We start from the raw sequence: 22,644 nt of genomic DNA, 5'->3' as shown, positions 1-22,644 counted from the left end.
ATCTTAATACTAACAACGCAGATTGTCGCCTCATTTGCATTTCAATGCTTTCAGACCTTCATGCGAGCACGTATGCATGACTGCAGCACTTCATGTTTCATGTGTCTGAATTGGTAACTATTCACGTTGCTGTGTATCAGACGGGAATTTAAAGAGAGAAAAAGCTCACGGAGCAGCACGCATCATTGTTCACGTCTGATTGCATTTAAACGCTCACATTTCTATCCCGCCTTTCACTCAATAGAAAACGTAACAGCGATTGCAATTATGCATTTCTGTGTGCATATTTGTTCGTCTATTTTTGTGTGAATGACTGCTGCGGTTAACGATTCACGTTTTTCACTCCAAGGTCGATGTAGAGTTCTTCAGCGAGCGGCAGAACGCTTCCTCGTCCACCTGCACGCCGTGAGTAACTGTCAGCACGTCGGCCATCTGCCGCCTCGTTTTCTTCTCGTCTGCGCGCCGCATTGTGTCGTTTGTCTGATTGGAGTTCACTGTGTGTATTTCTGTTTGTCTTTTCCGGAACGTGAGACCCTTTTTTCTGCACGTTCCTGCATGTGTGAAGAAGTCTGTTACGAGTCGGCGTGCAGGTGTGAAACCCGACGTGGCCCCACCGCCTCGTTATGTGCGTGACGTTCGTTGGTTTGTGTCGTTTGTTGGGCTGTTTTCTTACAGCGCACGTGTTGTTGCGTGTTTGTCGTGTGTGTGTGTGTGTGTCATACTTCTTCAAGCATGATTTCCTAAGTTTGTATGTGTGTGTGTGCGTCTGTCTGTACGTATGTGTGTGTTTATAATCCAAGGCCATTCAATAGCACCACATGGATCCATCCCATATCCTGGTTGCCATGGTTACCGGGGCCACTTATCACAGAGGGTCCCGGCAGATCAAACAGGTGTGCATCCTGACGATGTCTCTTCCTCGACGACTGTTGCTAGGAACCTTTGTTGCGCGCAGTGCACAGGTGCTTGTCGCCACCGGTGAAAACCAGCAGGAGCACGACAACATTGTCTTGATGTCCCAGACTGAACCGGAGCGTGTTTTTGTACTCGGCGTCCTTGCGAGTGAACAGAGAAAAGATTTTATTTTAGTTCTTTTTTTGTCGAAAGGAGGTCAGTTTGTGGGTCATCAAGTTGCTCCTTCAGGACCTGGTGTCTGGCAGAAGGTCGCAGTTAAACGTTTAAGTCCTTAAATCGTGTTTTCTGTCTCCACTGAAGTTGGAGGATTAAATCAGGAATCAGTGAAAATCAGTGCAGCAAAAGCAGACATTTCCTGTTTAATGCTCTGTAGCGCAGGTCAAACTTCAACAACACTAAACGCCACCATTCCCATGATGCAGTTCATCAGTAAACACAACCCTGAATACATTATTTACCAAAAAAAAACCATCAAAATTTAGACAGAATCCATTAACAGCAGCCCCAAAACAGGATGCAAACAGACCGACTAATGCTGTCGCAGATTCAGATATTACTGCGTCCTGATTGGTGCGCTGATGACATCGCCCTTTTTGCAGCTAAGCTCCGCCCCTTTCAAACTTGCAAAATCACATCCGATAAAACAAAAAAAATCCAAAAATGTTTCAAAAACTAACTTCTAGGACAGAATCACTTGTAGAAAGAAGCTATTTTATGACGTAAAAGTAAATCTAAATGTCTCTTTTAGGATTAAAACTCCAAATTAACCCATTTCTGGTGTGTTTTTGTCTTTGTTCCTATCACAGTTTTACTCACTTTGGGATAATTTTTTCATTTACTTCAATATAAAGTCCTGCACCTCTATCGAAACAAGACAACCATGAATAGAAGTAGTGACAACTCCGAAATATCCTCTGTGCAGTTTAACAAGTCATAATGCCAACAATCTTTAAAAAAATATCTAATTTCTTTCAATAATTATTTTTAAAATTAAAATAAAATCAAATAATAAAATAGTTGGAGAAAAAAAATGTTGTTCTAAATACTATAGATAGTTTTCTACTTACATTTTTACAACTTCTGCAGACACTTTCCTGCACATCAACTCTAGAGAGATGTTTCACCATGCTGAATGTATCTTCCAGCAACTTGCTGCTACATGCTGCATTTATTTTACTGATCGATTGTTTTCTCCTGCTCTCAGTCTGTTTAATTTGTTTCCGTAATGGTGGATGTGTAAACACTGCCTGCAGTTCAACTGAATTTTCACCAAATTTTTGTTACGTGACTGTTGGTCAAAGCTGAGCAAATTGTGGCTTCCTGGTTGCGTCAAGAAGCACAAAGTTTTTAGTTTTTTTTTTTAAAACAGAATCTGGTGCAAATTGGTTATTTTTCGGCTAAGTTTTAATTTAGGTAATTAGAATTTGAACAGAATTTTTGTTCCGTAACTGTCGGTCACAGCAGAGTCACTCATGACTTTCTGGTTGCGTAAAGGAGCACAGAAATTTAGTTTTTTAGAGAATTTGGTGTAAATTGATTGTTTTTTTTGGCTAAGTTTGAATTTAGATGTGTAGAATTTTCACTGAATTGTTGTCATGGGACTGTTGGTCGCAGTCAAGTCAGTCATGGTTTTTTAATAGATCCAAAGGGCGCAGAATTTTTAGTTTTTACAGAATCCAATGCAAATTTGTTATTTTTTGGCTAAGTTTTAATTTAGATATTTAGAATTTTGTCATATGACCGTTAGTCATAGCTGAGCCACTCATGACTTCCTGGTTGTGTCGAGGACCACAGAATTTGGTGCAAGTTGAGGTTTTTTTTGGCTAAGTTTTAATTTAGATGTGTAGAATTTTGACAGAAATTTGAGCTTTTTTACAGAATCTGCTGCAAATAGTTTTTGGGTGAAGCTTTAATATAAATATTTAGAATTTTAACAGAATTTTTGTCTCATGACTTCCTGGTTGCATCAAGAAGCACAGGATTATTATTATTATTTTTTTTACAGAATTCAGTGCAAATGTTGCGTTGAGGAGCAAATAATTTTTGGCTAAGTTTTAATTTGTAATGTAGTGATTTTGATGAAATATCAGGATTTCAAGCTTAGGTTTGGTTATTTTTTGTAACAGAGCAGCATGTTACATGTGAGTACTTTTAGGAAAATTGAAAATCCAACGAGTTTTTTTCTGTTTCTACAGTTTGTAGTTCTGATTAATGGTGTGATTTTGGCTAATTTAAGCTATTTTATAATGTAAAACTAATGTAAATGTTTCTTTTTGCATTAAGACTCCAAATTTATTTTCTGTGCCCCAACTCATTGTATTTAATTTTTAAATTTTTTTTTTTTGTTCCTATGGCATTTTTACTCACCCTGGGCTCTTTTTTCACAGCAATATAAAGTCCACAATTTTGAGCTGAGATTTGGTTATTTTTTGTAACAGAGCAAAATGTTACATATGAGTAGTTTAGGGAACTTTTTTTTCTGTTTCTACAGTTTGTAGTTTTGATTAATGGTGTAATTTTGTTTATTTTTTAAAAGATGATTTTGAGTTTAAGGTTCAGAGGATTAAATTTCTAATTTCAAAGATGGCCACCTTCCCTGAGCCTGGTTCTGTCCAAGGGTTTTTTCCCCTCTCCCTATTCCAGGGATTTATGTCGTTCCTTCCCACTGTCACTCATTAGGAATCTAAAGGCATCTTTGGATTGTTGAGTTTTCTGTTCTCTGTTTATAACTCATAATGTCTGTACCTTACTATGCTAAGCTAATCGCTTTGAGATGAAAAATGGTGCGAATCTGCGCTATATACATAAATGAAACTGAACTGAATTGAAATTTGCATTAAAGCTGCAGATTTGTTTGCTAGCGCAGGTTTCAGGTTTGGATTTAGGCAACAGATGTCGTCAATGGGCAGAAAAAGGAAAAGTAAATAGAAAGTGAAGCCTCACGCCTCTCAGCTCCACGTGCTGCACAGGTTCTGCTTTTCATCCCTCCAGCGTCCACTTTGCTGCATCCTCAGGAGGTTTCCTGCTGTCGATATCCCCTCTTCCTCCATCTAATAAACCTGAAAGGACAAACATAAGCCGGCCCCCGAAAATTACCCTCACATCCTAAATCTCCTCTGGCATTAACATACAGCTCTCATGATGCGAGCGAAGTCACGTCGGGCTTTAAAACGCGTCTCGTCGCCCGCTGTTTACTTTGCACATCACTTCCTCCGATAATATTTACGGGATAATTAATATTGACAGGGAGCAGTCAGTCCTGCTCAGTCAGCTGTTGAATCTACAAGTATAAATCCATACTGACAAGCGAGTTGCAGTCTGAGTTGCCCTCCACCTGTTTGTGAGTTTATTTCTGTGTACACAATTACTGATGTGAACTCGCCTCGGGTGCGTTTACACCTGCAGCTGATGTGATTCTGCTCTACCTGATTGTGATATAATTAGGTTGTAGTTTGGCGCCAGCTGCATAAGAGAGTCTTAAAGCAAAGCGGGGAACAAAATGCGATCTTTTAATAAAAGATTTCTCCCTCTCGGTTCTTTCTTTCTTTTTTTTTTCCTCCCCGAGCTGCTGCTGCTGCTCTTCACTTTTTCCATATGTCGCTCATTTCAGCTTTAATCCCAACATAGCACCTTTCCTTCTTCACTCCCCCATTTCTCTCCTCTCCCTTGCACCTCTCTTACACCACTTCCCTCACCTCTCCTTCCTCAACAACCCTCCTCCACCTCCTCTTCCTCGTCTCCATCCTCCTCCTCCTCCTCCTCTGTTGTTTCCTTTAACCCAATAACCTCGGCTCTCCAGAGCTCCCTTCACCTTCCCTGCTGCTCTTCCAGCCAGCAGCCCATCCAGGCCTCCCGCCCCCACGTCTCCGGCTGCGTCTCCCCCCGCAGCGAGCCCTCGTCTCGGGCCGCCGTGCACAGGATGCTCCCTCAGCGAGAGGTCAGTGGTCTGGCCGTTTTCTCTGTTCTCCCCTCAGCGCTTCTCCAACCACGACCAGAGATCACACGGTCTTTCATTCACTCTTGAATAGGCTGCCAAAGGGTTAAATATATATTTATATATCTGATATTTTTCAGCTTTTTTCCCTACAAATGCATTTTAACTCATATTATGTTTGTAGCTGCATTTCATATCCCTTTGTTTGTTTGATCCCTTCAGAGATTTTTACAGGATTTATATCCATCCTGGTGTGCATTTGCAGCATTTTTAAACATGAGAACAGGCTTCGCACATTAACTGTGAACCCTTATAATTACCACAAAACAAATCTACATGATGATAGCACACCAGTGGCACTGTTAGTGCTATTGTTTCTCAAAATGAAGACCTTTTTTCCGCTGACTGTGACACACAAATTGGATGCTGGTTTTCTCACTCTATTTATGTCTCTGAGGAGAATAAACAAAAATGCAATGTGGTATTTTCAAAGTGTTGCTTCAGCCTGAGTGCATCGAGTTTATTTGAGAATAAAACAGAAAAGAGCAAGCGTTTGTAGCAGCAATTAATCATTGTGAAAACTGAATTTTTAACATCAGAATTAGCCTACGTATTTAGCTAAAATGCTCAATAAAAAATGGTAGTTTTTCGAACAAAGCAAATGAAATCTTGAAAATCAAAATACGCCTAGCAAACTAGTCAGAGCATATTTCCCGCCTTTTTTCTGTTTTTTCTGAATTAAATCCATTTTGATGGTCAAACATGCTGATATTTGAATATGTTACACCAAATACACGAGGCAACAACTGAATCTAACCATAACAATAATCATAATAAGAAAAAAAACACATTTAAACTCGCTCTGCTAAAAGCTAACTAACCTAGCATTTGTTGCTATTCTTCAAATTAGACAAGCAATTAGCTTGCATATTTAAAACTGAGTTGAAACCACAATATGGGGTGTTATTTTGCAGTAGAAATGTGTAACTAAGAATTGAAAAACAGTATGTAAAACCATAAAACTGAGGTAAAAAACTAACTAGAGTGACCATACAGCTAGCTACTTGTTGCGCACATTTGCTAAAGTAAATTTTCCCGCCTTTTCCTTGGTTTTGAATTAAATTAGTTCTGATACTCCAACATCCTCATGATCACATTTGTTGGACCACATAAATTAGCCAGCAACTAAATTTAACATAACATAATCATTAGTAAAGAGAAAAACACCATTTAAACCCACTGTGCTAAACACTAGCGAGCCTAGCTTAGCTGAGTAATGCTGCTGTCTCTCCAGATTCTGACTATAGTTAATTTCATGTGATTATTTTTAGTCAAGTTACCCTTTTATTCACATATTTCAAAATGATTTTATTATAATATTTACTTGTTCATGAAAAACGGGATTATTTTTGTTGCTGTGTTTTACCTAGCCTAGCTTAGCAGAGTATCCCTTCTGTGTCTGCAGAATCAGACTTTAGTGTAATTCCTGCAATTATTGACTAGTTAAAATACCTTTTTTTTATCACAGACTTTAAATATTTTAATTAAATATTAGCTCGCTAGCAAGAAACAAGAACAAATTTGTTGTTGTGTTTCAAATTACAACCGTAACTAGCATGTTTATTCAAAACTGAGTTAAAGACACATCATGACACAAAATGAAGTAATTTTGAGTTAAAAACGGTCTGTAGCATTGCAAAACTAGAGGTAAAATATAAACTACATTGACCCCACAGCTAGCTAGCTAGCTGCTGCAACTTTAGCTAAAGCAAATTTTCCATTTTTTTTCCTTTTATTTGACATTGAACTAAATCAAATTGAGACCAAAACATGATTTATATTTTTGTTGTAAAAACGTGTAACAATAAATTAAACTACAACAGTTAAATTGCAAAAAAGTGATGTGAAAAACTAACTACAGTGAACACAGCCAGTTCTTGGGAGCTTTAGCCAAAGCTCATTTTTCCCAAAGTTTTCCTGTTATTGAACAAAATAAATTTTCTGCATGTTCAACTGAGCTTAGACCACAATGTGAGTTATTGTTTTGCACTTAATGTGTTTCACAATGAATTAAAAAGTAAAATAGCAAAAACTGAGGTAAAATAGAAAAAACTGCAATTATGACTCTACTAGCTAGCTGGTGAGAGCCTTAGCTAAAGCAAATTATCTTTTCCTGTTAGTAAATTAAACCAATTTCAGTGCCCCAATATGCCAAAAACTGAGTTTGTCACACCCCACAGTCAAATGTAATTACAACAATAATCATACGTAAGAAAACATTCAAGCTACATTTAAGCTAGTTCTGCTAAAAGCTAGCCTAGCTTAGTGGTACAGCAGCACTGTCTCCACCGATTCTGACTTTAGGTTGATGTTGTTGCGGTTACGTTACCTTTTTAATCACAAATCTCAACTGTTTTTAATTCAATTTTTGTGTCTTTGCAAAAAACAATAACAGAGTGCAGTTGGCTGAATGTAAACTGTTGTTTTAGGTCATTTAAAGTTTAAAGGTTACTGCTCACTGATTGACTATGACAAGCGTTTTATAGACAGATAATGATAAAAAGGCTACTTAAATTAAAATATCTACACTTAAAGCTGGTAGTAACAGCAATTTTAGTCCAATTTAGCAAAACTAAACCATTCTGGAGTTGCTAACGAGCTTATAAATGATGATTTTAACTTTATGTAACAAGAAAAGATGGAATAAATGGAAATATTTCCTGATTATGTTCATTCTATAGGGCTAATTAATTGTAAGCCAATTTAAACACTGTTTTCACTTGTAAAGAGACGAGCCGTAGCAAAAAAAAAAAGACTTAATTGGTGAACCTATTAATTTAACATTCTTCTTTCTCTTTTTTAAAAAAATGTACTTTGGCAAAAAAAATTAATCACAATACAAATTATCTTCAGAATTGCTAATCATAATGTACGCCTGTGGCCAGAGGACAGAGAAATCTGTTCTGTCGCCGAGCGAATAATGAAAATGTGTCATCTTGGACGAGGACGGCGGACGCGACGGCGCTCTTCAGAGAATTCCATTTCCTAATTCTCTGACAGACGCAGAGGGGGAGCTGAACACATGTACCTCCCCCTCACATACACCAATTACCACAATGAGCAAATGAAAGGCTGTGTCCCATCAGGGCCACCGTAGGGGGTAGAAAGAGAGATGGGGATGGGGGAGCTGTACATAATTGCCCCCCTCCCACCTCCGTAGACGAACACATACATCAGCGACAATCATCTGCCGCCGTCAATAATCCCACAGTTGTCTGTTGGGCTTCGCAGCAGATTGGCTCTGCTTGTTTTTTGTTTTTTTTTTACTTTTTATTTTTCTCTGTCGTTGCCATTTTACCCACAGATCCACAGATTTTTCTTTCCTCCTCCTCCTCATCAACTGTCACCGTGCTCGGTGACATTTTCCCTGCCTCGTTTTTTTTCCCCATCAATAATAGCAGTCAAAACATGTAGAGAGTCTGCCGGGTCAATCAGTCATTATTCAGCCGCACAACATCCCAATGAAAGACGTGACTGACTGGCTCTCAATAACCATTAGTGCTCATATTAAGTTATTTTTACGTTACGGCAGCGCGATACTGGAAGAAAACACCGACATTTTTAGCTTTTCTGCAACATTACAGAAAAAAATATATAGGAATTTTTCACCAGATGTCTTTATTTGAAAAGGAATAATAACTCTGGAATTGTTGGGATGATGTTATGGTGAAATAATATCAAAATAATATGGAATAACATTAGCAAAGGCATCCAAAATAGTGTTTTGTTTTCAGATCTGACTTTGCACTCATTTAATTAGTTGCGTTGCCCCATGTGATGGCAACTATTACAAGAAACTCCTGATGTACCTGTTTAGGTCAACCTCATCCTTTCATAAAACCAACTACGTCTGTAACTTTGAATGTAAAACGGCAGAAAATGGTGAATATGACGTCCTCAAAAGTCTTGTTTTGTCCACAACCCAAAGATGTTCAGTTTTTTATAATACAGGAGTAAAGAAACCAGAAGATATTCGCATTAATGAAGCTGAAATCCGAGAATTTTGACTTTTTTTTTGATAAAGTACTCTTCAAATCAATTAATTTTGTTGACTGAAATACAGGAATATTCACCAGATGTCTTTATTTGGAAGGAAAATAACTCGAATGATTGAGGGGATATTTTAGGTAACAAATAATAAAAAATAATATGGTTTAACATTAGCAAAGGCATCCAAAATAGTGTTTTCTTTTCAGATCTGGCTGTGCATTCATCAATGTGATTATTGAAATGGTCAGATTAGTTGCGTTGCCCCATGTGGTGGCAACTACTGCAAGACAACTGCTGAAAAAGTTCCTATTTATTGGTCAACATCATTGGTTCTGTAGCTGAATTATATTTTCAAATAACTGACAAAGGCTGCGACTATTGATTATTTTCACTGTCAGTTAATCTGTTGATCGCTTTCTCCATCAATTTTTGATTTATTGGTGCATAAAATTCCAGAAAATGGTAAATACGTCGTCCAGAAGCTAGAAAACATTCAAATTTATGACGCTGGAATCCAGGAATTCCAACTTTTTTTTCTAAAAATAACTCTTCATATCGATTATTAAACCAATCTGGGATTAGTATCATTGATTAATTGCTGCGTTTCCTATTTGCATACAAATCTTCCCACTTGGACACATGAAACCTCCATGTCAACAAACTGTTTCTTGGGAATTTAGTTAAATATCTGCATATTCAAGGTTCTATCTGACTCCTCTTGTAGATTAGTCATTAAAAAAAAAAAGAATATTCAGGTTACTATCAAACAGGGGCAAGGAAACCAGAAAATTTAGACTGTTTTTCAAAAATTAACCCTTCAAATAGATCATCAGGACAGTTAGTGATTAATGTTGTTGACTAACAATGCAACTGCAACCAATGATTATTGTCACTTCCATTATTTTCATTAGTTGTTTGGTCGATAAAGTGCTAGACAATGGTGTATATGATGTCCTCAAAAGTCTTGTTATGTCCACTACCCAAATTTTTGAAGCTAGAGTCAGAGACTTTGGACTTTTTGTAGCAAAATGTATTGATTATTTGGGATTATGTCATTGATTAATCATTGCGTTTCCTTTTTGCGTCCTTCTGCATGTGAAACCTGCATGTTGGCAAAATGTTTCTTTAGAAAAAAGGTAGAAATCAGCATATTCAAGGTTGTATGTGACTTTTTTTTAAAGATTAGTCCCGTTAAAAGAATTAGTTTCTTTTCATATCAAGCAGCCAGAAAAACCAGCTAATTTTCCTCATTTTCAGTCGTACTGTTGCACATGGCCACGTCGTACGAGTCGACCGTGAAAAGATCAGTTGTTCAGGCCTGATTTCCATCATAATTCTGATCGTGTTTCAGCTTTGACGCCGCATTTCCTCTCCTTTTTTTCCGAGCCTGCGCGTGCCCCTGAAAAGAATGAAACTCTGAATCTTTTCTAATTTGCGGCCGCTCGGCGTGCGGCGGAGCGCTGAACCTGGGAGCTGTGAAGTCCACCTGACTGCATGTTCTCGCTGCGCCACGTGTCTCTGCAGGCTAATTGAAGTCAACCACAGGGCACCGCTAATGATCAGCCCACAGCGACCCTCGACGCTCCGTCATCTTTCTGTCTGCAGCCCTGCGTGGTATTTAGAGACGGTCGGAAGGGAAAATACGAGAGAGAGAGAGAAAAAAAATAGAAAAAGGTAGAAGTGATGGTGGTGGTTTTGCGGACAAATGACCGCCACGCTGTGCAGGAAGTAGCCACGTCCTGCTCTGCTCACTTCCGCTCAGTGGCCATTAACCAGCGAACCTTTTCACCCCCCGCAGGTTCAAATATTCACCCAGCGCTGAATCGATAGGAGAGCAGGTGGAGGAGGGAGGACAGGAAGTGAGGATGAGGTGAGAGGAAGAGGAGGAGGAGGATGGGTGTGAAGATGAAGAAACAGAAGGGGAGAGGAAATACGTGGAAAGAGAGGAGCATAGAGAAAAAAGAAGAATTGAGGATTAGGAAAAGACAAGAAGAGGAGATGAAATTAAAGAACAAAAGGTGAAGAAAAAGATTTAGGATGAGAGGAAAGAAAAGAAATAGGAGAGAAAGGTGGAAGAAGACAAATAATAAAAGAGGGAGAAATCGGAGAAAATATAAAAGACAAAAGGTGAAAATTGACCAAAAAAAGGGGGAGATGAATGGAAGAATTGAAGGATAGAAGAGGAAAGAAAAGAGAAAAAGGAGAAGAAACTGGGGGAAAAAATTAAAGACAAGAAGAAAAAAGAAGTTGTGGGAAGGAAAAGAATAAAGGAAAGAAAACGGGAATAGTAGGAGAAAAGAGGAACGGTAAGAAGAACAAAAGGTTGAAAATGACAAAGAAGAGGAGAGGAAAGAAAACAGAAGAAACTGAAAGAAATGAAAGGAGAATTTAAAAAGATGGAAAAGGGCAAAGCTGAGGGAAGGAAAGAAAAGATAGAAGGAGACATGAAAGGTTAGAAGAGGAAAGAAAAGGAATATAGGAGAAAAGAGCAAAAGCAAAAAGGACAAAAGGTTGAAAAGGACAAAGAAGGAGAGAGGAAAGATGACAAGAGAAACTGAAGGATAGAAAATGGAAAAGGAAAAGAAGAAGAATAGAAGAAACTGGAAAAAATTAAAAGACAAGAAAGCCAAGGGATGGAAAGAGCAAGGCTGGGGGAAGGAAAGAAAAGATTAAAGAAGACAATTCAGTGTAGAAGAGAAAAGAAAAAGGGAAAATGGGTGAAGAAATATAAAAAAAGAGGAAAGGTAAAGAAAAAACAGAAATAGTGGAGAGGTAATTCAATGAAAAAGAAATATAGGACAGAAAAGGAAAGACAAAGAAGAAAAAGGTGGAAAAGGACAACGATTGGGAAAAGAAAGACAAGCTAAAAAAGGAGAAATTGAAAGTTAGAAGAGGAAAGAAAAGAGAAGAAACTAAGGTGGAAGAGGGCAAAATTGGATGGAAGAAAGAAAAGATTAAAGGAGAAATTAAAGGTTAGAAGAGGAAAGAAACTGGAAGAAAACGGGAAAGAAATATAGGAGAAGAGGAAAAGTTGAAAAAGAGAAGAGGTGAAAATGGGAAAAAGGGGGAGATTAAAGGAGAAACTGAAGAATAGGAGAGGAAAGAAAAAAAAACTGAAAGAAAGGAAAAGAATTTTAAAAGATTTAAATGGGCAAACTTGAGGGAAGCAAAAAGACACGACAAGGTTAGAAGAGGAAAGAAAACGGGAATATAAGAGAAAAGAGGAAAAGTTAAAAGGACAAGAGGTTGAAAAGGACAAAGAATTAGAGAGGAAAGATGACAAGAGAAACTGAAGGATAGAAGACGAGAGGAAAGACAAGAAGCCGACAAAGGAAAGAAATAAGAGAAGAGAAAGGATAAAAAATTTAAAAATCACAGTTGGGCAAGGAAAGGATGTAAAGAGAAATTAAAGGGTAGAAAAGGAAAGAAAGGAGAGAGGAAATTAAATAAATGGCAATATGGGAGAGAAGAGGAAAGACAAATGAAGAAAAAAGGTGGAAAAGGACAAAGGAGGAATGGAAATAAAGGAGGAAAATGAAGGTTAAAAGAACATAAATTGAAAGAAAGGAAAGAGGGACAAAAGTAAGATAAAAAGAAAAGATGTAAGGATAAATAAAAGAGTAGAAGAGAAAAGAAAATGAAAGGAGAGAGGAATTTGAATAAAATGGAATATAAGAGAGAAGAGGAAAGATAGAAAAGATAGAAAAGGACAGAGATAAGGAAAGGAAAAGATAAAAGGAGAAATTGAAGGTTAATAGAGAAAAAAATGGAAGAGAAAGGATAAAGAAAAAGGCTGGAAAAGGGCAAAGGTGGATGTAAGACAGGAAAGATAAAGAGAAATGAAAGGTTACATGAGGAAAGAAATGGAAAGAAAGGAGAGAATATGGAACAAAAGGAACATAGGATGGGATAAATGAAGAAAAAAGGTAGAAAAGGACAAAGAAGGAGGAAAGAAAACAAAGATAAAAGAGGAAATTGAAGGTCAGAAGAAGAGAGGAAAGAGAAGAAAGAAATGAAATAAAGGAGAGACAATAGAAGATAAGAAAGGTGGAAGGAAGGAAAGATAAGAGGGAGAAATGAAATGTAGATGAAGAAAGAAAATAGGCACACATAAGTGAAAATGGACAAAGAAGAATGAAAAGAAAGAAACAGGAGAGAAAATGGAATGAAACAGGAAATAAAGAATAGAGGAATGAGAAGAGGAAAAGGAGAAGAAATTAAAAGAAGAGAAGAGACAAAGTTGAAAAACAGGAGAGAAGGATGGAAAAAGACAAAGATAAAAGAAGAAATGAAAGGTTAGAAGAGGAACAAAATGAGAAAGAAATAAAGTAGAAAAGATTAAAAAAAGACAAAAGGTAAAAATGAACAAAAAAACAGGACGATGAAAGGAGAAATTGGGGGATAGAAGAGGAGAAAAAAGATTATAAAAAAGGAAAGGGAAAAGAAGTATGGAAAAATGAAAGAAAAGACAGGAAGAAGAAAGAAAATCGGCAGTGAGGAAAAAATGTGACAAAAGAGGACAGATGAAAAGAAAAAAGTGAAAATGGACAGAGTAAAGATAGAAAAGAAAAAAGAAGTGAAATCATAGAAGAGGAAAGAAATGAGCGAAAATTGAATGAAACAGAAAATACAGAGTCAAAGAAAGAGGAAAGAAATTAAAAGAATGAAGACAAGAGAGAAGGTAAAAAAAATAGGTGGAAAAGGACAGGGAAAATATAAATGGGAGGAAAGAGAAAAGGTAAAAAAAAAGACAAAAGATTGAAAAAGACAAAGAATGAGAGAGGACAGAAAGGAAAAAGTGGATGTAGGAGAGAAAAGGAAAGAAAAAGATTAGTAAAGATAGGAAGCAGAAACAGAAGAAGTAAATAAAAGATAAATAGCTGCATCATCTGCGTAAAACTGCACATTTAATTTGCGGTATATCCTAGTAGCTTTATTCTGTAACATGTTTACTGGATGTGATTTAATGTATGTTTGACACATTTCTGCACAGTAGATCTGTAAAAACAGTGAGCATTATCATGTTTAACTATATTTAGAAAAGGAAAAAGGATGCACGGGAAAGCAAAGTTAGGAAAAAAGAAGAAATTAAAGGGTAAAAGATGAGAGGAAGAAAAGGAACTGAATTAAAAGAAATATGAGACAAGTGGAAGAAAAAGATAGAATAGGAAAGAAAAGGGAGAAATAAAAAGCTAGAAGAGGAAAGGAAAAGAAGAAAAAGAAAGGACAAATTTGTATGAAGGAAAGAAAAGATAAAAAGGAGGATAGCAAAGAAAAACCACGAGGGAAATAAAGAAATGGAAAGATGAAAGGACAAGAGAAAGAAAATGAAAGATAAACAGAAATTAAACATCAAAAATGTGATGAAATAAGAAAGTTGGGGAATGAAAATAAAATAAAAAGTAGGAATTAAAGCGTAAAAGAAATGAGAGGAAAATGGGAGAACAGAGGGTTGAAAAGGAAAAAATAGAGGAAAAGAGAAAGAAATGAAAGTATAGACAACAAAAGGTGTTAATGTTGAGGAAAGAAAAACAAAATAGAGCAACAAACAGGAAATTAAGAAAGAGGATGGAGAAGAAAAACACCAAAGACGAGAGGAAAGAGAAGAAAAGAAGCCTCAGAGTTAAACTTATTCTCTAAACCGATTAAATCTGAACCTTCGAGGCCTCAGATGTTCGTTCAGGTCTTATTTTACTGAAGCTTGTTTCTGTCCTTCGTGGCATTTTGGGGTTTTTATGAGTCCGACGGTCGACCTGAGCAGTTAAATTTAACAAGTTTTAACAGAGACGAGCTTCAGAAAACATCCAATTATCAACCTCAGACGCTTTTTTGCACGATTTGCTTCATGCATTTGTGGGCAACTTAAAAAGAAGAAAATGAACGCTGTGGTTGCTGCTTTTGGTGCATGGATACAAATTTTAGCATCTGGAAGGAAGAAATGTGTTTGTTGGAGGCTGCAGAATGAGCAGAGAGATGTGATAGTGGTGGTTAAAAATGTGCTTTTTTGTCCACAACTCAAAGATTTTAAGTTTATTGTCACAGAGGAGGAAAGAAACCAGGAAAATTTCATGTTCAAGATGCTGCAATTAGAGAATTTGGACATTTTTTTTAATGAATATTACTCAAAATTACCACTCGATAATCAAAATAACAACTTGGAAAGCAAAAATAAGACGAAAATGAACTCTTTGGTTGCTGCTTTTGGTGCTCGGATAAACATTTTAGCATCTGAAAGGAAGAAATGTGTTTGTTGCAGGCTGCAGAATGAGCAGATAAATGTGAAATACTACACAATAACAGCAGCACCTGTAGAGTTTACTGCAGTAAATCCAACCTGACAGCTGGTTTCTATATTTCCAATTAATCTGCATGACTTTCAGTATAAAATGGCTTCATATTAGTGCATAAACTCACTGGAGAGGCTCTTTTTAAAAATGTTTCTTGTGAAAATGGGCCAAAAGACAACTTAAAAAGCAAAAACAAGAAGAAAATGAACGATTTGTCAAACAAAAACAACATCCTTGTTGCAGCCTTTGGTGCACAAATTTGAATTTTAGCATCTAAAAGGAAGAAATGTGGATGATTGTGTGTTTGTTAAATGCGCTTTTGATACAAAACTACACAATAACAGCAGCACCTGTGGAGTTTAATGCAGTAAATCCAACCTGAGACCTGATTTCTACATTACCTATAAATCTGCATGACTTTCAGTGTAAAGCTGCTCATATTAGTGCATATAATTCAAATAAACTCCCTGAAGAGGCTCGTTTTTAAATATTTTTTGTGAAAATATCCCAAAATAACAGCTTGACAAACAAAAATAACGAGAAAGTGAACACTATGAGACTTGATTTCTATATTTCCTATGAATCTGCACACCTTTCAGTGTAAAGATGCTGCACATTATAGTCCATATGATTCAAATAAACTCACTGGAGAGGCTGGTTTATCTATTTTTTGCATGTCATTAAACTGAAATCTTATCAATTCTCCTCAGTTTTTGGGCTATAAAATGGTTTTAAAAAAAAAAAATGTCTTTTTTCATCCAACTCAAAGATTTTGAGTGTATTGTCACAGAGGAGGAAAGAAACCAGGAAATATTCACATTTAGGAAGCTGGAACCAGAGAATTTAGACCTTTTTCATTGAATATTTCTCAAAATTATGACTTGATAATCAAATATAACAACCTGAAAAGTAAAAATAGGAAGAAAATGAACGCTTTGGTTGCTGCTTTTGGCACACAGATTTGAATTTTAGCATGTAAAAGGAATAAATCTAGATAATTATGTGTTTGAGGCTGCAGAGTGACACAACAACAGCATTAATGCCATGCAATGTTGCAGGATTTCATTTACAACATATTTCCTTTTAAATCTGCATGACTTTCAGTGTAAAGCTGCTTCATATTAGTCCATATGATTCAAATAAACTCACTGGAGAGGCTCGTTTTTAAATATTTTTCATGAAAATTTGCCAAAAGATGATTTAAAAAGCAAAAATTACAAGAAAATTAACAGTTTCGCAGAGAAAAATAACATCCTTGTTGCTGCTTTTGGCGCACGGATTCAAATCAAGATTTTACCAATTCTTCTCAGTTTTTGGGTTATAACATGGATTAAAAACATCTTTATTCGTCCACTATCCAAAGATTTTTAGTTCATTGTCACAGAGGGAGAAAGAAACCAGTAAATATTCACATTTAGTAAGCTGGAATCACAGAAATTTGACTTTTTTTCACTGAATATTTCTCAGAATTACAACTCTATAATCAAAATAACAACTTGGAAAGCAAAAATAAGAAGAAAATGAACGGTTTGGTTGCTGCTTTTGATGCACGGATTTGAATTTTAGCGTCTGAAAGGAAGAAATGTGGATGATTGTGTGTTTGTTGGAGGCTGCAGAGCGACACAATAACAGTATTAATATGATGCAACGTTGCAGGATTTTATTTACAGCATATTTCCTTTCAGATCTGCGTGACTTTGAGTGTAAAGCTGCTGCACATTAGAGTCCATATGATTCAAATAAACTCGATAGAGAGGCTCGTTTTTCTATTTTTTGCATGTCACTAAATTGAAATCTATTTGAATTCATCATTATGAGCGAGTGATTTGATTAGCTTACCATACGTGTAAAGGGAAATTATTCATGCGATGGAATACGATAAAAGGCTTCTTTTTTTCTTCTCTTCCGCTGTATAAGAATTACATTTCACTAACAGGCCTTGACAATCTAATTGAACATTAGTCTAATATAGAACATTACCAGAAGAGAAATGAAAGCCTGCTGTCCTTGAACACTCTGTCAGCCTCATTGTGAACGCCGCTGTCTTCTCCCAGTTATTTCTCCCACTGAAAGGACCTTCATCCCGACGTGGAGAGCATAATTTCGCTGTGCTCTAATGACATGGAACTATTCAGCCGGCTGCCCATAATTGTTGGACCAGAGCTGGGAGAATAATAGTCCTGAAGCCTCCAAAGCTTTCTCCTCCTGCACCAGTCTGAGTACATGCAGTGACCTAAGTCCTCCAGGAAGGCAGATAACTAGAGCCGGCAAGTTATGTGAACTACAGGGAGCCCATTATTTCTTAATATGCTTTTTTTTTTCTTTTTTTTTTTTCTTAAATGTGAAAATTAGAAGCAGGCCAGAGCTAATTCCTGATGTGTCATTCTGGGCGGCTTTAACCAGGCGGCGTGTCCTTCCCGTGGCGATCTCCGATGTTCCCGGGCTAATACCTGTAACTCAGTGGCTCATACTGGACGTTAATGAGTACTGAGAAGGGCAAAGAGAAGGAGGAGAAAGGAGGCCTAATGAACTCGCAGCTCGCCGCTCGCTGTCACTCTCCTGCTCGCCGCCGTGACCCGGACAATGTGGCCACATTGTCGGTGGCGGCATTGTGAGCGCTAACCCGGGCAGCCGGCGCCCCCATAGAGAATCAATGGCTGCTGTAACTTAAACTCGGGCCGGCAGAAGGCAGCTGTCACTCCGGGTATTGTCGGTTCTGACAGCAGCAGCTGATGAGGCCTTTGTACGGCGAGAAAAACCGCCGGCAGAAAAATTGGAGACGCGACGAGGCCGAGCGAGTTCAGACGATTCGAGATTTATATCTGGAGCCGCTACAGAGGACAGACAGTGGAGGGGTCACAGAGAGGGCGAGCCTTCTGTTTACACAGCGTTTTCTTTACAGATTTAAGTTTTATCTGTGTTAGTATAGCTAATAACATCAGATTACACAACTCAGACATCCCAATGATCACATTTAACAAGCTGGAATCAGAGAATTTGGACTTTTTTCCTTAAAAAAGACTCTAAATAGTTGGCGATAAATCAATAAATCATTGCAGCTCTATAGGAAAACTGGTTCAGAAAGGGGACTAGTCTTTTATTAACTTAGTTTTTCTTTCCATATTTACATTTTATCTGTGTTGTTATAGCTAATAATGACATATGATGCAACTCAGACATCCCAGTGATCACATTAAACAAGCTGGAATCAGAGAATTTTGACTTTTGTTCATATAAAAGATACTCAAAATAGTTGACGTTTAATCAGTTAATCATTGCAGCTCTATAGGAAAACTGTTTGGAAAGGGGACTAGTCTTTTATTAACTTAGTTTTTCTTTCCATATTGATATTTTATCTGTGTTATTATAGTTAATAACGACAGATTACACAATTCAGACATCCCAATGATCACATTAAACAAGCTGGAATCAGAGAATTTTGACTTTTTTCCTTAAAAAATACTCTAAATAGTTGGCGATAAATCAATAAATCATTGCAGCTCTATAGGAAAACTGGTTCGGAAAGGGGACTAGTCTTTTATTAACTTAGTTTTTCTTTCCATATTTACATTTTATTTGTATTATTGTAATTAATAATAATATCATGCAACTCAGACATCCCAGACTGCATATAACCTTAAACTTAAGTGGGGCTGCAAGTCACAATTTGATTATTAGATCAGTTTTTAAATTATTTGATCAATGCTTTGGGCCATAAAATGGTGAAAAAATGTCTCGTTTTATCCACAACCCAAAGATATTCAGTTTACTGTCATATAGGAGGAAATAAACCAGGAAATATTCACACTTAACAAGCTGGAATCAGAGAATTTAAACTTTTTCCATTAAAAATTACCCAAACTGATGACTGTACAATCAAAGTAGTTGTTGATTAATGCAATAGCTAACGATTAATCAATTAATCATTGCAAATCTAAAAGAAAGGAGGGTCGGAAATTGGACTACTAAGTATCCGATGCATCAATAAGTGTCTTTTCTGAATCAATTTATGGTGAACATGTCTTTATATATGCCAGTAATTCCCTGTAAACCGCCTGAAATCCAAGTTCGCAATGTTGCAGTGCACTGATATTGAAAATATTAAACAATTACCATTAACATTTTGTTAATAATACACAGTTATTATATGTTGTTGTAAATAATGTAGTGCCAGTAACTATCTTGATGACGCTCAGACATAGTAGTTGGCACTATTTCACCTCAATATCATGTTAATCTCCACTTATTTTGATAATTAACTCATTGTTTTGTGTAAATCTTGAAGAAAAAGTCCAAATTATCTGATTCCAGCTTACTAAAATTAAATATATTTTGGTTTCTTTCCTGTATATCTTTGGGCTGTGGACAAAACAAGACATTTGTCATCTTTGACAGACATTATTTTCAGCATTTTCTGACATTTAGACCAAACAACAACTGATCGATTCATAGAGGAAATAAACAACAGTATAAAGTCATAAACAGACTCCAGTGAGTCTAAATGTTTGCTTTGCAACCTTTATTGTGGCTGTTCCTGGTCAAAATTACAACTCTGTCTAGTATTTAAAGCAGTAAAATGTCAGTTATGCTGCATTTTGTTGACATTTAATAGAAATAAGTGGTAAAGACAGCATTTACGTTGGTTTCTTTAAGTGTTCTCTTAATGTATACCTGGTAGAGTATTAGTAGTTGTTGCTTCCTTTGTTCTTTTTTGCCCTTTAGTATCTTATTTTTTAAGTCTTTATTTAATGTTTACTGTTGCACGAAGAGAGAGTAACGAGATTTCAATTCTTGGTATGTCATGTACATATTGAAGAATTGACAATAAAGCTGACTTTGACTAGACAGGTGTGTAGGAGAAAGCAGTCAGGTAAAAATGATTCTTGCACCAATTTAACAACATGACACCACAATATTACAGAGTCTGAGGCTGTAACAACCAACTTAAATTCAATCACAGCCAGTTTAGTCTGGAAATAGTGACTTCTAACTGAAATGGAGTAAATGCTGTCATTTTTTAAGGACTAGTTTTTGTTACGGATTGTCTCAAAATAAATTCCAGTTGTAGTTTTTACTGAAAAAAATAATCATTTTACTGTCATCACATCGTCCTAAACTTAATCGAACACCAACTGAAAGTCCAATTAAACAGCGAATGCAAACCAAAGTTTAACGAGACTTAAGTTACTTTTTGAGGGAGACACTTAATATAATAACCAACTATGACACAATAAAATCACCACCAAACCTCCAAAGCCAATTTTATTTTAGTTTTTAAGGCTGGTTTTTGAAAATGGTGACTTCGAAGGGAATGGGAGTAAATACTGTCAGTTTTGGGGACTATTTTCCATTGACTCAAAATAAATTTCAATGCCAGTTTTCACAGTTACTTAGTGCAAAGACGCACCAACACCTCGGCTAGTTCGCAATCAGAATTTGAAAATCAATTAAAGACAAACTAACAGTATTGTTTCTGCAAAAATAACTGCATTTTACAATCACCACATGGTCCTAAACCAAACCAAGTAGGTTTGAGGCCAAAACTGAACCAAGCATTAATTGAAAATGCAAATAAACAGAGATATAAGTTAAATATGATGGAGACACTTAATATAATAACCAATTATGATACAGTAAAACCACCACCAAACCTCTGAAACCAGTTTAGTTATAGTTGTCAAGGCTGGTTTCAGAAAACAGTGACTCCTAGTCACTAGTAAATACTACTAAATTCTAACAGAAGTAAAAACTGTCAGTTTTGGGGACTATTTTCTGTTGCGGATTGGCTCAAAATGGACTAAAGTGCCAGTTTTCACAGTTACTCAATGCAATGATGTGTCCTTGAGAGAAATATCAATCTTTTGCTGCACAGACAGAACTGCCTTTGGTCTTTTTAATGTGAATTTATTGACTAAAGAGAAACTCCAGAAAGCAATGACACACCAAGGCCTGGGCTAGTTCACAATCAGGATGTGAAAATCAATTAAAGATCAATTTCTAGTATTGTTCCTGCAAGAAAAAGAAAGCTTTCCCAATCAGATTTGGGGAAGATTTGGGATCAAAATAGTGATTTCTCTGCGAAAATTTATCAAACAGGAGTGAATACTGTCATTTTTTGGGACTATTTTACGGTGCAGATTGACCCAAAATGGACTAAAGTGCCAGTTTTTACAGTTACCCAATGCAATGATGTGTCCTTGAGAGAAATATCAATCTTTTGCTACACAGACAGAGCTAGTTCTTTTTTGTGTGAATTTATTGACTTTAGAAGAACACAAATGACAGCGACAGAGAAAACCCAAGACACCAAAGAAACACCAAAGAAAGCCTTGGCTAGTTTGCAATCAGGAGTTGAAATTCAGCTAAAAATCAATTTCTAGTATTTTTCCTGCAAGAAAAAAAACATTTTGCAATTATCACAAGCTTCTGAACTGAACCAAGAAGATTTGGGGTCAAATATTATGATTCCTAGGCGAAAATTATTCAAACAGGAGTAAATATTGTCTTTTTGGGGGACTATTTTTTGGTCTGGATTGACTTTAAATAAACTCCAATGCAGGTTTTCACAGTGACCCAATGAAATGACATGTTCTTGATGGAAATACCAATCTTTTACTTCACAGACAGAACTGGTTTTAGTCTTTTTAATGTGAATTTATTGACTGCAGCGGAACCCCACAATGCAAAGAAACACCAAAGCCTCGGCTAGTTCACAATCAGGATGTGAAGATTAATTAAAGATCAATTTCCTGTGTTGTTTTTGCACAAAACAGTCGCTTTCCAACCATCGCATGCTCCAAAACCGAACCAAAAAGGTTTGGGACATAAACTGAACCAACAACCAAGAAAAAATGCAAATGAACAGCGAGTGAAAAACAGACCGTGAGAACCAAAGTTAAAACAAGACTTAAGTTACTTATTGGTGGAGACACTTAATATAGTAACCAACTATGATACAATAACACCACTAAAAAACCTCCAAAGCGGATTTAGTTTTAGTTTTCAGGGCTGTTTCCCCAAAATAGTGACTTCTGAATAAATATTATTCAAACAGGAGTAAATACTGTCAATGTTGGGGACTGGTTTTGGTCTTTTTAATGTGAATTTACTGAGAAAACCCACAAAGCAAAGAAACACGAAAGCCTTGGCAAGTTCACTATCAGGATTTGAAAATCAATTTAAGATCGACTTACTGCATTGTTTCTGTAAAAAAAAGCCTAACTTTGCTATTATTACGTCCTTCTCAACCCAACCAAGAAGGTTTAAGGCCAAACATGGTCACTTCTGGGCAAAAACTATTCAAATAGGAGTAAATACTGTCAATGTTGGGGAACAAGCTGGAACCAGAGAATTTGGATTTTTTTCCTTAAAAAATACTCTAAATAGTTGGCGATAAATCAATAAATCATTGCAGCTCTATAGGAAAACTGGTTCGGAAAGGGGACTAGTCTTTTATTA

The 22,644-nt window shown here is 36.6% G+C and overlaps 1 long non-coding RNA gene across 1 annotated transcript in view; it reads left to right on the top strand.

Annotated features, from left to right (window-relative positions):
* Positions 1-14,394, top strand: part of LOC129348610 (uncharacterized) — a 29,058-nt gene extending 14,664 nt beyond the window's left edge. Inside the window, exon 3 of the long non-coding RNA XR_008601225.1 lies at positions 350-14,394. This is a non-coding gene — a long non-coding RNA (uncharacterized LOC129348610). The remainder of the gene's footprint in view (positions 1-349) is intronic.
* The last annotated feature ends 8,250 nt before the right edge of the window (positions 14,395-22,644 follow it).

This window comes from Amphiprion ocellaris, chromosome 3, assembly GCF_022539595.1.
Source record: "Amphiprion ocellaris isolate individual 3 ecotype Okinawa chromosome 3, ASM2253959v1, whole genome shotgun sequence".
NCBI classification, from domain to species: Eukaryota; Metazoa; Chordata; class Actinopteri; family Pomacentridae; genus Amphiprion; species Amphiprion ocellaris.
The sequence above is the reverse complement of the archived record's forward strand: the minus strand, read 5'-3'. Positions and strand labels throughout refer to the sequence as shown.